Below are 16,676 nucleotides of genomic sequence, written 5' to 3' on the forward strand. Positions count from 1 at the left end.
AACTTTGAAATGAGAGCAAGAAGAAAGGATGGGGGTTCCTTCCAGACCCGCAAATAGCCACATATCCAGGGCAGCCAGTGTGCTGGTTGATACTAATGTCAGTGGCAGAGCCTCAAATCAGGGAGCCGGGTACCCAGGATGCAGTGGCAGAAGCAGAAGTGCCCGGTTCCACATCTTTTCCCGGTGACTTAGTAATTCCCAATGTCTTCCTAACATATACCTTTACTGTTTACATTAGCCAGAATTAGTCTATGTAGATTACAAGCAAGAACATAACCGATCCCACAAACAAAAGTAGTAATTCAAATTATGCTTTTATTCTGTATTGGGTAATTTTAAAAACTTTTGGAAAATAAAATTAAGAACTCCTGCAATATTGTGAGTTGTAAAGAACATTCCATTTTTACAAACACTAGGAAACTTCCCATCCAGGAGGACCCCGTCACCAAATGGTAAACGATCTCATAAATCCTTGGAATTTCATGTACCAAACAGGAAAAGAGCCAAGAATCAAAGTTTAAATGAGGAACACCATCAATGAAGACTCTTCCTATTTTTCTCAACCATTGCTTTTCTGATTCAGATCAACAAGGAACAGAAGATGGAAAAGAAATTTTGATGGTTTATCTATGATTTGCTGGAAATGAGATATGCACATCTTGAAACTCACAGTAAAAATGAGCATTAATCAAGAGCCTGACCAGTGATATCAAAAGTCAGAGCTGACTGCCTGAAGTCCAGGAAGCTATTACCTGGGGCTGTTGAAAGGGTCAGTACCTCTGTGCATTCCTCCTATGCCATCTACTTTCAGAGCTATTCATCTGGTACTTTTCAAGAATATTACCCTTCCCACAAATGATTGATAAAAGATGAATTTAAGAGAGTGAATAAGTTTTGAAAATTAACTCTCTGAACCTACATATTCACCATATATTTTTAAGTTCAACAGGGAAAAATATTCCTTTAGAGAACATTTTTCATCCATGGCATTTTGGGAACACTTGAAATTTTTCTTTCCTTCCCAGTTCCTATCATTTTTAAGAAATCCCTAATAAAAGAAAGGTAAATCATAAATTGATTCATTGGTCATGAAAAATATAAATTGACAGCTGTGGGGCATGGAGTCGTTCATCCATTCACTGATTGGATTTACACAGGTAACAGGCACATCCTAAAAATGACTACCATCAGAATTTGCCCTTACTCTCAAACCTAAATGTTAACCATGATCTGATTCTTCATGGCAAAGATCCACGGTTTAATATGCACCTTCTGGCTTCACTTTTTATTTGAACACATCTGTTATTAGACATCTGAATTAAAAAAGAGAAGAAAAAGAAAGAAAGAAAAAAAGAAAGAAAGAAAGAAAAGAAAAGAAAGAAAGAAAGAAAAGAAAAGAAAGAAAGAAAAGCAAGCCAAAAACATATCCTTGACCTCGCCTGCAGCTATGATTTCCTCAGAGTAAATACATTTGGAGTTCCAGGGCAACGCAATTCAAAACAAAACAAAAGAAAAGAAAACAAACAAAAGAAAAACCAAAAAAACAACTAACTTCTGTAATTAAAATATCTTATATGCACACGCGCGCACACATGCACATACACATCATGGCACTTTTAGCCTATAGTTTGTAAACTTCTAGACTAGAGATCAATCATACACATACACAATACCAAACTGTGTACGACTCTGTGTATACCCCATGGGGAATTAATAAACACTTATGAATTGACTGACAAGAGAAAAATCAAGAAATGACAACCTTCAGGGTAGCCGTAACACAATTTTAACTTGAAAATTGCCCAGGAATAGACTTTCACAATCTATGGGAACATACACAAATCATATAAAAAGAAGTGCTGCCCCTCATATACCTAGAGTGGCCTTAGGGAATAGCTTAGTGAAAAATCACTGTTGCAGGAAGTGGAAGTTCAGGCTCTCTATCTAGCTACTGTTTGGCTTCTGCAGTGAATCCAGCTGAGAGTAACTTCTATTCTGCAATAAATCTATTACAGAATAACTTTTAAAACATAGGTTAGAATAAATACAAAATTTAGCGCATCTCTAATGCTTTCTTGCTAAGTCAACAGGTATAAAACTACCTCTCCCTCTAAATTCTCAATATTCATGTTGCCATTTTAATTTCTCTGCAGCCAAGGATAACAAAAGCATAATCTACAATACTTAAATAGCTTCTTCAATAGAAGCATCCTCAAATAAATGGTAATTAGCAATAAATCATAATTTACCCATTGTCTTCTTTAAATGACACATTAATGGCATGCTGCAATTCCTAAAACACATTTCATTCAGTGTCTCCTTGCAGGCAATCTCCAAATGCCTGAAGTTCAAAAGTGGTTTATTCTCCCTGAGGTTCATATACATGTTCTACGTTGGGGGTGTGGAACAGGACAGATTTATAAAAATTTAGTGGTCTTTGGAATTGAAGAATTACAGAAATAAGATGGTGTTTCAGTTAATAATTCAGCCTTGCCACATTTACTTGAAATGATGGCTATTTCAGTTGCTACCTGTTTTGAAAAGCTACTTCCGCAATGATAAACTTCCAAAAATGTATGATGAGAGCAGGTGGGGAAAAAATAAGAAATAAACTGTGAAGATCAGTCCCCTTAAACTTAAGGGGGGGGGGTTTAAAAAAAGAGAATAAAACCATTTTGGGTTGAGGTAGGGAATTTTTTTAAACAAAAACACATGTGATCAAAATAAATGTTCATATATATCTTTACCATCAAAGGCCAACCACAAAACCTATTTTAATTCATTGCTTTAGGAGTACTGTCTCAGCATGTGCTCATGAGAGTTACACGTACTGGTCAATAACTGTGCCAAGCCAACCACCGGGACTGTCACCTTACCTGCTCCCGCCCCACCATACTTCCCAGAGTACCACAGTCCGGGACACTGCCAAGGGGTGGGGTTGGTCATCCGCCTTGTAGAAGCATTCAAGTCAGTTTTCCAACACTCACTTTTGAACAGCCAAATCATTATTTGTTTCAAAGTATGACAGAACTCCTTACTTTTCTTCCCAACATTATTACCAAGTTGTTAGGAAACAGTCTGAACGTAGTAACTACCAACAGTTTCCAGATTTTCCTATGTCAGACCAAACACATTTTGGGGGTAATGCTTACTTTTCAGCTTTTACTTCCCCACATTGATAGCAATGAGAAAAGATAGGCTTTTATGCTCTTGGTGTTTGTTTTTTTCTTGTTTTCTTGGCAGCCTCCTCTGGACTGTGAGAAGTGATGATTGATCATTTTTCCACACTCATCCACAGCCCTCTCTGTGGCCACATGTAAATTCGCCAATGGATAATTAAGCAACAGACACATCCAATAAATATAATAAATAAATTTGATTTTTTTCCCCTTAGTAATTGGTTTCATCTGACTGAGTCTGATTATGTGTGGGGATATATAAACAGGATTAGAGAGGAGAAAAATTAGATGCTGGGTCACACAAATTGCAGAGCCCTAACCACTGTGAAATGTTTTTGTAATAATTACATTATTATTCCTGGGGTTAAAATACAGAGAAGCAGTTTGTGTCTTCTCAAGAAGTTAGGTGAGGCTAAAAATAAAACTGGCAGCATGATTATTACCATAAGGAAAGAGTAGCCACCTACAAAATACATTTCCCTCTGGTCTGCATTCTCTTCCCACCATTCACACTGTCCTTCCCCATGCTTCCATCAAATCCATGCAGATAGTGCCAAACTTTAACCTGAGTCTCTAATTCCAGGGGTCCTATCACACCAGACTACATGAGTAAAAATGAGCTGGCCATACTAGAAGGTTGGAGAATGAGCAGATATTTGTATACAATTATTGCCTGAACAAATCCTAAGGCAAAATCAAATTAAATCACCTTTCGAATATACTCTTGAGTAACACAAAGAGCAAACTTTTGTCCTGCCGTTTAAAAGAATAACCCCCCCTCCAATTCCCATTTATTTTCTTAGACATCCTGTTGATATCAAATTACTCTTACCATAAGATTTAGCTCTTAGCTGAGCACAGTACCTGGCCTGGCTTGGGAATCCAAAAATGGTATTGGAAAAAAGAGAAAGAGAGAGAGACTGAAAGATTAAAATATATTTTCCTTCAGCTTTAATTTGCGTATGTTCTTTCTAAGTAATATCTACTGAAATGTGTTGTACATAACCATATACTCTTACATTTGAAATGGTTTAGAAACATTATCACAGCTAAGATCGCAAAGCCTGCTGCAATGAGTTCTCTAATAATAACTATGATTTTAGCTATGTAGATATTTACTGTTTGAACTAGCCACATGCATGGACATGGCCATCTTCTCTAATAGTTCAGTTTCATTCTTAGAAACAATCGAGAAACATGACTATTTCTAACATTCAAAATTTTGAAGTGGCGCTTTTTAAAAAACATGTTACAAATATAGCAAGTGGCTTACACAATTTCATGAAATGGTTATTTTACATTATGAGATTTTTTTTTAATCTTTGCCAAAATCATTTCTACTTAATGATCTATTTCTTTTCTACACATAGACCCTTATTCCTGTAATTAAAGTAGGAGAAATGTCAAAACATTGAGTATCAGTTAAATCCTAAGCAATAATAAAAATGACATTTAAATATAGGCTTTTTCCAAAAGAATCCTCTGGAGATTTGTCCTCTCTAAAGATTTTAAATCAGTATGTTATTGTTAGTATCAGTTTGAGCTTCATCATATGAATTACAATCTCCAATGTTAGCCTTTGACTCCTAAATTGAAGACTGGGGGAACCTAAATAAACAAAAGAAATGACTTATTCTTTTGAACCAAATTCATAAATAAAGTCCTTTAATTTATAGGGTCCATAATCTCTTTTATATATCTTCAAAATAAGTACTTTACCAATGCCATATTAACAGATATGGATCACACAAAATTTCTAATATTTTTTCAACAGGCTTGAGCCTATATACCTAGATAATTTAGTCATCAGAACAATTAAGTAGACTGTCTTCTGGAAAGCTGAGTTCCAAACTTTTATAGACTTCATCGCATTTCAGAAATCACCAACCAATACAATAATAAGAACAACCTAATGAGAAATCTGACATTATATTTGTATTCACAATAACCTGTGGCAGAACTATATTATAGTAAAAGGAGTAGCACTGGGGAATCTTCATCGGTGATCTAAATAAATAGCAAGAGAGCAAAGCCTCCTCTAAAAGAATTGCAGCCAAGGCCTGAGAAGTCAAAACTTTTAAAGAAATCATCTCTGTCCTTCCAAACCACACACTCATGGCTTTCCCTAGACAGATACGGTATCGATAGCACCCATCCCCAACCTTCTGCTGGGAGCCACATGATAGTGATGAGATGAGGACTGCAGGCAATTTTTCCATCAAAGATCAATTCATATTGTCCGGGGCAAGAGACAGGGGATCTTTACCGGGAAATACAGATTTTATTTTAACATATCAACTGTATTATTTAGTCTCTATTTCTATTCACTAAACTTACATGAAAAGAGTTGAAACACCTGCTCTCTTTTTACTTACACTGCTGCCGTAAGGCACATAACTGTACTTTTTCCTCTGATAATTCTTTTTGTCTGAAAGGCTCATAATTCTACACTTAGGAAAGGGGGCCAATTAAAGTCTTTCAGTAAAAATGAAGGTACTTTATTTGCAAACCATTTTTCAAGGTGCTTCATTTTTTTGTCATTAGGAATTCACACAAAAAAACCGTCAATATTTCAAGTTCAAAATCACATTGTAGTATCCAATATATTAAGTCAACTGGGGCAGTAAGCAATATGAATTTTAGAGAAAAGATTTTATACCTCTTCAACTTCACGAAATCTTTCAGAAATAAGAGCCAGATATTCTTAACACAGCTAAAATCATTATGTTAAGTAGTGCTTTATCTTTGCTAAGGTAGAGAAAATAACCCAAATTAATAATAGAACAAAGTCTTCAGCAATGTGAATGTTCCGTTTATAAAGCAAAATAGAAACCAGCAGTACAAAGAAATACTTTGACAAAGCTACTATTTGCCCTCACCACACAAGATTTATAAAATTTCTGTTGGTTTCACAAATTTTAAATGAGGTATTATCTAATTAGACACTATATCACATTTTATGAAATATTGCTATGTCCCTTTCCATTCAGAACATGTCAAAAGACACCCACCTACCCCCTAGCCCCCTGCAAAAAAAAATATATTCTTGCAATTTCCTCTGAAGGTTGTGAATCTGTTGTATTGCACTGTGAGGGCAGAATGGATGGTTTCTGACTCTGAGTGTATCAGTTCTACTAAGAAGCAGTAATTCAAGGAATAAAACTTTTGCTTTACACAAAGTAATGAGAGAAAAAGGATATACTTTTCACATAAGCCCCCTTTGAGGTAGTAGCTTGAGGTTAAGTTTTGCCTCTTTAAATCTGACTTTTCAATTGAAGTTTGAGTTCTTAAGTGGGGAGGGATAAAAAGGCCCTTGCCAATGACCTTGACCATATTTCACCAGAAATCACTTCTCACAATTAGTCTACACGGAATAGAAAACAAAGGAAAAGCCTGCCAATACAGGTTTTCCTTAAAAACACACAAGTAGTTCAAAGTTCCTTTCAATTACACAATGAAAAATATAGGAATTACTTTTAAGAAACATTCAGTAGCTCTAGCGTAATAAACACCTCATTCATGCAGAGAAACCTCCACTCCTATCAAAATGAAAATAGGAACCCTAATAATACAGGCAAATGTGACTGTCAAGTTCCATGAGCCAATAGTCTCTTTCTATATAGACTTCTCCCCCCAAATAAGTTACCGTCTCCCCATGATGTTGGATGCCATGCTTTTGGAACTGCTGAAATTCAACACGAACACCAACTGAAAGTAAACTAACTCATTTATCAACAGCATAGCAAAAATATGGAATTGCTTTGATACATAACCTGAGATCAACACCAGGCACAGATAATTAAATTGAGCTTAGTTAAGATTCAATGGAAAACTTAATAATAACAATAATAAGTAAGAATACCACCAACCGGCCACAAAGACTATATACTACACAGAACCATCTAAGAGTAATTACAAATCCCAATGCTTGAATACTCATCTAACCAGGCAATACACCCAAAATGTAGATATGCTTAATATTTTAACATAAATTCTGGGAGCTTTTCAGAAGTTGCCAGGAAACTAGAAGTAGAAAGAGGGGTGGGTGGGTAAAAACCAACCTCAGCAGGAAAGAGTATGCTCTTTAAATCAATGTACTCTTGGTCTTCACATCTAATGAAGATGCTGAAATTGAAGCTAATTGTGATGTTTCATAAGTAAATTCATGCTCTGAATACATTACATAACAATTAGAAATCTTGCCCCATAGGCCGCATAAAATGAGTCCTTCGCCTGGTCAGTTAGTTGTTTGTGTCCATGTGTGTAGAATATGCCAGAGAAATAATACAGCTGCTCAGCATGGGGTATATTGCTTTATGGGTTTGGTCCTAGAATGAGAAAATCATGATGCTTTTAGAAGATCTAGGTTCTCAAGATCGTAGCTTGCTATATGTATTCGTTTTTCTTTAGTATCCAGACAACCAAATACTTCACTCAAAAATAGCTGCGATCCTAATTAATGGAAGTTGAGTTTTTCCCCCCAAAACTTGATCAAAACGGAAAATGCAAGCACGGGTCCACGAAAATATTTTAAAATAGCAATTTTGCCATCTAAAGGGACCTATGGGTAAGCTGAGCCTTCATTCTAAATAAAATGCCTTATTACCATCAGCAAACTACAAAAGGAGAAAGCAGCTTTAGATCTCAGGAATCCTGTCCACAATTTCAAGGAAAGCTTTTGTCAACACAGGCAACCCAGAACAGGTGAATTGCATGGTATCTTGGAGTAGGCTTTCCTCTACAAAAAGGAGGGTCTGACTAGTTGAGGTAATTTAGTTTGTTTTCCTCTTCAGTGCTGAACGGGCTGCATGCACTGTTCTGTGCTGTTCCTCCAACACCAGGTAAGTTTACATTAAAACAAAGTTTCACAGTATCATCCCAAATATACTCTTTGTACATAGGTAACCTGCTGTTCCATGATGTGGCAACCACAAAGCAGAAACAGGCTTCCTTAAATAACAATACTTTCCTTCTCTAAAATCTATGTGCCTCAGTGTATCCCTGAGCTGGATATCCTCATCTGAGTCTAGAGTTCAGAGCTCGTCAAGATAATAATACACAAATTGAAAATACAACCTGCTCTATCCCAGACTTCCCTCCCTACATTTATGCTGCCATTACAGTAGCTCATTTTTTTCCCATGGCTTAGCAGAAATTTTACAACTCCAAACTGATTTCTTTTTAAACTGCTGATTTGCCTTTACTTACTGACCCTTCAGTTTTTCTACTGAACTGGAACTGGAAACTTAGGGGGGGGGGGGAGAGCAAAACAAATGAAACATGATAACTGCTAAGAACGTTCCAAGGAACTTAAATGATATGAATACATTAAAGAACTGTTGTGTATTAATTTTTAAATAATATTTAAAACAGATCCTGGAAGCAAGAGTTACAGAGTCAGTTCTATTTTTAAGAAAAGAGTTAGAGTTCAATTTGCATGTATTATGCTGGCTATTTTAAATAATTTTATTCCATGTGTATGGCAGAAACTGCCCATCCCCTCCCCAGTTGACAAGATGCCACTTCAAGTAAGATCTAAGAGAGGGCTGGTTTGGCATTAGCAATTGCTGTACACATCTCACAGTTTTGAATAAAAACAATACCAGCAATCTCTCTCCTCCATAGCCCTAAATTTATTATTAAGTAAATTTAGCAATAGCTCAATCACTGGAGAACAGGACAAAATGTGATGCACTAAACCACTTATATGTTTATTATCTTTGCAAGCAACATTAAGTAGTGTTGTCGATTATACTGCCTCCTGCAAATCTGCACCAATGTGATGCAAAACAGCATTTTTAAGAAATTCTCTTTTGGAATGCAAATGATTCTGCCCCCCAATTGTGAATATTTTAGCCAGCATGTACCATACAGCAGTTCTGGAATCACTGGCATCTGTCATGCTGTCAAAACTGAGTCAAAATGCATTGTAATCCTGGAGAAGGATAACCTTAAACATCAATGCAACGTTAAAATGCATCCTAAAAAAAAAAAAACAAACAAAAACAAAAACAAAACCCTATAATTGCGATGAACATTAGAGAGAAACCGGCAGTCCTTCTGCAGAGAAATAACAGTCTGCTCTACCAATCTTTCCCCTCCCCCTTGAAACTCATGCAACTAATGATGACCTCCCGAAGTGCCGATTTTAAATGTTCCAGCATTCATCTGAGGATGAAGGAGGAAAAAAAAAAATACATAGAAAACCACGAAACAAGTTGCAAACTGCACAAACGCAAGGAGAGAGAGAAAGAGAACTGCAGCTGATTCAGGAGCGATTGCAGAATGAGAAGCAACAGAAAGGAAACAAGAAAGAAAGAAAAGGGGGGGAAAAAGCCTTTAGCATTAAAGAGTAAGAAGTGAAAAACATTTACCAGCGGCTCGGTCAGTAGCTTCGCTCCCTGACACCATCTACATAGAGAGATAACTTAGCCTAGAGTCTTCGGTCCCAGCTCGCTTTGGAGCAAAATTCCTTCACTTCGAGGGGGCAACACGCACCCTCAAGAAAGAGGGAAAGAAGGGGAAGGGAAAATAATCCCAAAGACCAAGACAGGCTTTCCCCCTCCTCCCTCTTACCCGCCCCCCGGACTCCCCAAACGGTGCTCGCTCCTGCACAGTCCTGCCCGCTGTGCAGCTGAGCTGCTGCCGCCGCCGCCGCCGCCGCCTCGGCTGCTGCTGCTGCTGCTGCTGCTGCTGCTGCTGCTGCTGCTGCCGCCGCCGGTGCTGCTGCCGGTGCTGCTACTTCGGAAACGATTAGGAGGAGGAGGACGCCCAAGCACGACCTGAGCCTGCGAGCCACCCAGGACCAATGTGCAACCTGCTCTGGAATCAAACCCATAACACACGCACGCACACCCAGTGGCTCCGGCACGCGAGTCCTCGCGCGCACACACGCGCCCGCCCGCGCGCCGCACGGACACACGCGCACACACATGCACACGCGCGCGCCGCGCCCCCCGCCCGCCCCAGCACACACGAACACGCGCGGGGCGCCGCTCACCGCCCGCCCGCCAGCCGGCGCGGCCCGGGGGGAGCGCGAGCCAATCCCGGGCCCCGAGCGCGCCCAGGCCGCGGCCGCCGGGGCTGCGGAGCGCAGGGCCGGGGAGCGGCTCCCGCCCGCCAGACAGGGGCGTTGGGGGCACGTGCACCCCTTTGTCTGCAGAGAGAACCCCAACCGGGCGTTTCCGAGGCCAGACACTGAGTGCGCAAACCCCGGCGGTGCAGAGTTCAGTGCCGCGCTGGGGTTGGCCAGGAGTGGCTCGGGTCCCTGCCTGCACGCACCCAGGATTCAGCTCTGCGAAACCTGACGCACCGCAGCTGCACCCGTGTCCCTGCACACAGGGGACGAGAGCAAGCCCGCGCGTCCTGCGGACGACCCAGGCTTGTCTTGACTGGCGAGCATGCCCAGAGCTCGGCTGGAACCCAGAACACGCCTTCCAGGGTTAGGAACGCCGAGAGGGGCAGAGCCCAGCTGGGTGGCTCCCAGAGATAAAGCAGAGGTTCCAGAGCCGTTATGCCCGGCTAACCCGCCTCACCTGCACTGCTCAGTGGCCCTGAACCTGCCCGAGAGGGCGTGGTGCGGGGAAGCTAGGCATCCAGACCTGAGAGGGGAGTTGCCTCTCCTCCTTTCCTAAAGGGGATTCCAAAGAAAGGAGGTAATACCCAGCCCAGGAAAGAAAGGAGCATTCAGTTGCAGGATAGTTGAGAGAAAATCCAGAGGGCCTGGCAGTGGTTATGGCAAGAGCTAGCACATACTGGCTACTTATCCCGTGCAGGCTCTGTGCTACGTGATGCCCGCGAAATACCCGCGGTTGTTTATTTATTCCAAACACCATAGAGCAACCCAAGAAGGAAACCGAGGCCCCACTATATTTTGCCAACTGTTCAGTGGTAGAATCTAGCCAGTGGATGGGGGAATCCAAACCTGGCACTCTGACTCAGACCCTAGGGACAGAAGGCAGTGCACTGATGAACTCCAGGCATTTCCAGCAGGAGAAAGGTCTGCCGGATGTTTGGGTGCTAACACCCTCCGGCCTTCCAGCTGTACCGCTCCTGTCTCCAGCAACCAACAAATCTTTGAAAAACTGCATGCCCTCAATTTGCCATTGTCCAACACTAGTAATATAATACTTATCTCTTGGCTATGTACCCTAGGCCACCTTTTTATTAGGTGTTGTATACTTACAGTAGAATCTTTAAAAATCACCCTGTAAAGAGGCTACGCTTATTTTCATTTTACACATGAGGAGACAGAAACAGACATGTCCTGTTACTTCCCCCAAGGTGATGGGGTCTGAATGAGGGGGGAGTAGTTTGTTTGACTCCTACGTGCATGTTGTTTTTACTAAATTATGTGTCTTCTTTAACTGCATTCTAGATAAAGCCATGAGATGAGGGTGTAGCAGTTACTTTTTATTTCACTCAACAAATACATATTGATTTCCTACTAACATTCACTCATTCAACAAATATTTATGTTTACTAAGCATTTACTTCCTCCAAGTCACTCTTAGAGGTGACCGAAGATGACAAAGACACATGCCAGGACTCTGTACAGTTTGGCACAGAGATGATGATCATATGCTAATGATGCTGAGGGAGAGCTTCACTAGGAAGAGATCTTCTGTATTCACCTACCAAACTCCCACTCATCCTTCAGCTCTTTAGGGCCACTTCTTCAAGGAAGCCATCTGTGATCTCTCTGGTTGAGTCAAATCCCCCTTACTGTTTGTTTTCATAGCATCATGTAACTCTTCTTTTTAAAAGATGTTGTAGGTTCTTTTTTTTTTTAATTTTTATTTATTTATGATAATCACACAGAGAGAGAGAGAGAGAGAGGCAGAGACACAGGCAGAGGGAGAAGCAGGCTCCATGCACCGGGAACCCGACGTGGGATTCGATCCAGGGTCTCCCGGATCGTGCCCTGGGCCAAAGGCAGGCGCCAAACCGCTGCGCCACCCAGGGATCCCGATGTTGTAGGTTCTAATTTGCCAGTTGTGCTGGGATTTCAATAGTGTTTGTCTCCTCAAAGCACACAGCCCTCTAGATTGGACAGGAATTTATCTGTTTTAATTTCCCATTAATCTCCTAGTGTCTGGTACTTGTTACTCTTTATCCATCTCCTTCTTTCACACACACACAATTCTTGGAATAGCAATAATGATTCTTAGGGTAGGAACTGTTCTTCTTTCCATTTAACAGACGAGTGAAATGAGGCAGACAAAGGTTAAGTAGCTTGCCCAAGGTCACACCTCTGGATAAGTGGCAGAGAAGGGCTCTGGCACAGGTCTGTGTGGCACTGAAATCCACTTGACTAGCCTACAGGCTCCACTGACTGCCCAGTATTATCCAGGAGCCAAAGAGACTTTAAGAAAGCAGCTCATGGGAAATAAAGCAGACAGATTGCTGGGGATGGCATGAAAGAAGATAGAGACACTTCAATATTGTAAAAACAGAAAAGGCATGCAATAGGATTTAGGAATCTGTGATTGAGCACCTATCATATGTCAGGCACCTTGCTCGGGCTTTTCTCATTTTAGCTTTACCAACAGTTATTCTGCCCAAGTGTTGTTGTTCCCCATTTTACAGATAAGAAAACTGAGGCTCCCCAACAAAAACAAATCCACTGGATTGTAAATCCCATGGGGGGAAGTGATATGTCTATTTTTTATTTTACATTTTATTCAGTGGTACCTGGCTGACAGTAAACTCCCTCTCTCTTCCACACACATACATACAAGCAATTTGCCAAGTGTCTCACAGCTAGGAAGTCACAGAGCTGGGATTTTAGCCTAGGTCCGACTTTAGAATTTCAGGGGAAATGAAGATTGAGATGGTCACTGTGGGATTCACAGCTTAACCATGCCACAGTGCCTGAGGATTTATCTGGGTCTATAAAGAGGGAGAGTCATTGCTGTGCTTGTTCTCTCTTATCAATTCTTATAAGGAATCTGGGATTCAGAGACTGAAAGTTACTTGATCAAGGTCACAGCCAATGTCATAATGCAGAGCTAGATTTTGAACCCAGGCCTCCCTCACTGCAAAATTGTGGTACAGAATGACCTGAGTGGCAGAAAAGAATATCCAAGATTTTCAGAGGTTTCTGGCTGGGGGGAGCAAGAGGTCTTCACTCAGAGAGGAAGTGCTGCAGTGAACCAAGCAAATCTCATGGCACCACCCTTCCCACCTGTGACCATTCCTCTGGGTTCCACCTTTGTTCAGGCCCCTGTTCTCATGTCTTTTCAGGCCTTATCTTGAACCCAATGCCTCACAGCCTCCCTGCTAATTTTTAGCAGCAGCAACGCTTGCGAACCACAGGAAAGTAAAAACTGAATTTTGTATACTTCTACTTGCAGACTACTGAGCATGCTCGATGACAAGGGGAGGCTTTGATTACAAATAGGAAGCTTTTGTTAACTACCTTCCATTTTGGAATATTACCACAAAATGGGATATAGGTGGGTAGCTCTTTGCAAAAATTCCCAGCCTGTAGGAATTCTTAGTAGTCTAGAAGAATGAGATGCTTAGATATGAAAAAACAGCTCAATTGCATGCATTTTTCTCCCCTGTCTCTAGTATTCATCTCCCTGTTCTGTACTATCTGTAGGTGCATACAAAAAAACATCCACAAATTGTATCCATCTATTTACATACCTGGCACCTATGGACATATGAGCCAGCTATAACGATAGCCAGCCCCTGACTATGGATTTGTCTCCTCTATTTGTTTGGCTATCAACTTACCCTACACTGAAATCTGATTAATAAAATGGGCTAGGGATGGCTAAGAGATTGTTAAATATTTACCCCCCTCTTTCCTTCACCCTAGGAATAAATTTTTCCCTAGAGAATGTTTCAGAAGGGAGAGAGCTCTCTAGAATTCTTGATAACCCATCCTACCTATACATTAGGTTGATTTTTCTCATGAGAGCATTAGAATCTGTAACTCGTGCTGAGAATAACCCATTAGGAAAGTCATGAAGGGCAACCTTCAAGGAACATTGTGCTGAAAATTTGGAATGTTGGTAGATGTTTCGCTACATTCCCCAGGACATGAACTTTAAAGCCTTTTGAGAAGACCCCTAATAATTCAAATGGTAAATGCTTTCATAGAGGTTGCCACTGTTATTGCCCATAGCGACTGTCTGAGGGATGTAAAGTCATGATTCCCATTTTATAGATGAAGAAACTGAAGGTCTGAAAGAACCAACTACTTATGGCAAAATCATACAAGCAGGGAGTAATAAAGCTCGGGTGCAAGTCCAGGTCTATCTGATAGACCTGTGTGGCGAACTCTACATTCTGCTGCCCTGAACTTCTGACATTCCTTTGCACGTGGAGCTGGATGTGGGAGGGGGTGAGGTGAGGGTGGTGGCTTATTTGTACTCGGTGTGCTCAACACTCCATGTATAGTAATATTGCCATCCTCCTAGAAAACCAGGTGCATTTAAGATAGCCTTTCTAAAGGAACATTATTTAGTTTTTTTACAAATTGGAAGACTGATGCATGTGGGGCTTATGTGAGGGACTAATCCAAATGAGTGTCATTGGAGCTAAGGATTCAGAGTCTCCTTTGATAAATAAGCCTTATTCTCTCTGTTTTGAAGTAGCCTTGCAACGTAGTGGCCAGTCATTTCCCAGATCGTTCTCTCTCGATAGATATGTTCTTTGATTTCCTAGAACCCTTTACAGGGTATGTACTAGGAGATTATAGTTTCCTAAAGACAGGAAATTTAGAAGTAGAGACAAACTGAGCTTTTGAAAATCACTGTAGTTTGCCATGTTTGTTTCCAATATCTGTCAACATCCTTTTGGAGATTGAGTAGAAGCTATGATTTTATGCCTTTACGAGAAACCAGGAAAGGCCCTTCAGAATGTGATCTCAACCCACTGGATTAATCTAGTGTCGAGTAATTCACACGTGGGCCGGCATGTATGTTTTTGCATAGGACCTTGTATAGAGAAAGATAAGGAATGACAGTCTTGGTTCTAACCTAAGGGTAGAGATTGTACCATGTATGGTAACCATTCATCTTTCCAGAAATCAGTCAGATAAGAAGAGATGATGTCTGACCAGCTCACAAACACATAATGGCATCTGAATTTCAATTCTGAAAACCCCTCACAGAGTTGTTCAGAGCCTATGTACCATAGTTTTATGTAGTATTCTAACAGGTCTGAATTTACAAACCCATGCAGAATTAGCAAACGGCAGGCCAATTGCCTTTATTAGAAAATAACCAAAGAATAAAAAAGGACATGAAATGTAAATTTTACATAAAATATTTGAAAGGCTTAATTTAATATACATATAAGTCTCCAAATACCGAACTCCAGCAGACCTTCTAAGTATCTCTGGGTAACAATCTGCAGACCAGCACATGTTATTAATGATTTCACGTCTGAATCTATTCTTGATTACTACCTGATGCCAGAAAAATAAAGCCTAGAGTTTTCAGGCTTTCCATGCTGTGGTTCAGAAGTGGTATGTGTTTTTCCTCTCCTGAACAAATGGGCTTTGATGCATTTGATTAGTAGCAACTGCCTGGACAAAGGTCTCAAGAGGGATCTGGAGGCCACATCCACAGGATCTCCATGATTCTGAGTGCCAAGATTGACCAATGATGGCTCTTGCTGATATGAACACAAGAGAGTACTGTATATGCCATGAATTTTCCAAATATAGCCAATCCTCATATCCTAGATTATGCTCTCTAACCTTCTCCCTGACCTTGGCTTTAGTCCAAAATCAGTGATACCCATACAATTATATTTATCCTTCACCCATGGTTTCCCAACTTTTTTTCTCTCTGTCTGGGACAGTACCTCCTCCTTCATCATTTCCACCAGCCAATTCCTCTGTCAGTAACCCAATCAGGTGCGAACTCCTCCCCAAATTCCTCCCTGAATACCCTAGTCAGAAATCCTCTCCCCTATCTCTATAGGAATCTCATTGCAGGTGTACTTCACGTCCTCTTTCTATTAAAGTTATTTATGTTCTTGCCTTCTTTTTCCTGCTGGACAACAAGCGCCTTGAATGCAATAACCCTGTCTAGATCATCTTCAAATCCATCACCATGATTTGCACAAAGACTTGCACTGAAAAAGTTTATGCTATAGGAATATATAAATAAATGAACGTCGGATGCTCAATATCTGTTGAATTAATGAACATAAGATTATTATTACTGCTCTCCTGCTATGTCACAAAAAGATTAAGTTACATTTTGTAGGCTAGAGAATAGGGCTAATGTTGGGGAGGTCCTAAGGGTAGCTAGGCTCTGAGGATATGGCAATAAAGTTGTAGCTTTTAGGGGGGCTCCCAGGTCAGGAAGAGAGACAGGAAAGTAGATGGATATAACAGGTGACACTGATACTCGACACTCAACAGGAACTGTAGTCTTGACTTTGCCGGCAGGTCAATAAAAAGCTGGTAAGCACAATAGATTAAAGAATCTTATATAATATTTTAATGCATTTAATGTCAAGGGGCATCAT

The 16,676-nt window shown here is 40.6% G+C and overlaps 1 protein-coding gene across 21 annotated transcripts in view; it reads right to left on the reverse strand.

Moving 5' to 3' along the window:
* The window catches only part of TENM2 (teneurin transmembrane protein 2), a 3,534,961-nt gene that overhangs the window by 1,209,738 nt on the left and 2,308,547 nt on the right, over positions 1 to 16,676 (reverse strand). For 5 of the 21 annotated variants that reach the window (XM_072756661.1, XM_072756653.1, XM_072756650.1 and 2 more), the window contains exon 1: positions 9,756 to 10,165. The exons of 1 other annotated variant lie outside the window; for it this stretch is intronic. The gene's annotated coding sequence lies outside the window, so the exon portion shown is untranslated. Of the gene's footprint in view, positions 1 to 9,553; positions 10,166 to 10,460; positions 10,722 to 16,676 lie in introns of those variants that run through there. 15 more of the 21 variants (XM_072756654.1, XM_072756646.1, XM_072756644.1 and 12 more) reach the window with 5 other exon arrangements.

Source organism: Vulpes vulpes, chromosome 4 (assembly GCF_048418805.1).
Source record: "Vulpes vulpes isolate BD-2025 chromosome 4, VulVul3, whole genome shotgun sequence".
In the NCBI taxonomy this organism is placed as follows: domain Eukaryota; kingdom Metazoa; phylum Chordata; class Mammalia; order Carnivora; family Canidae; genus Vulpes; species Vulpes vulpes.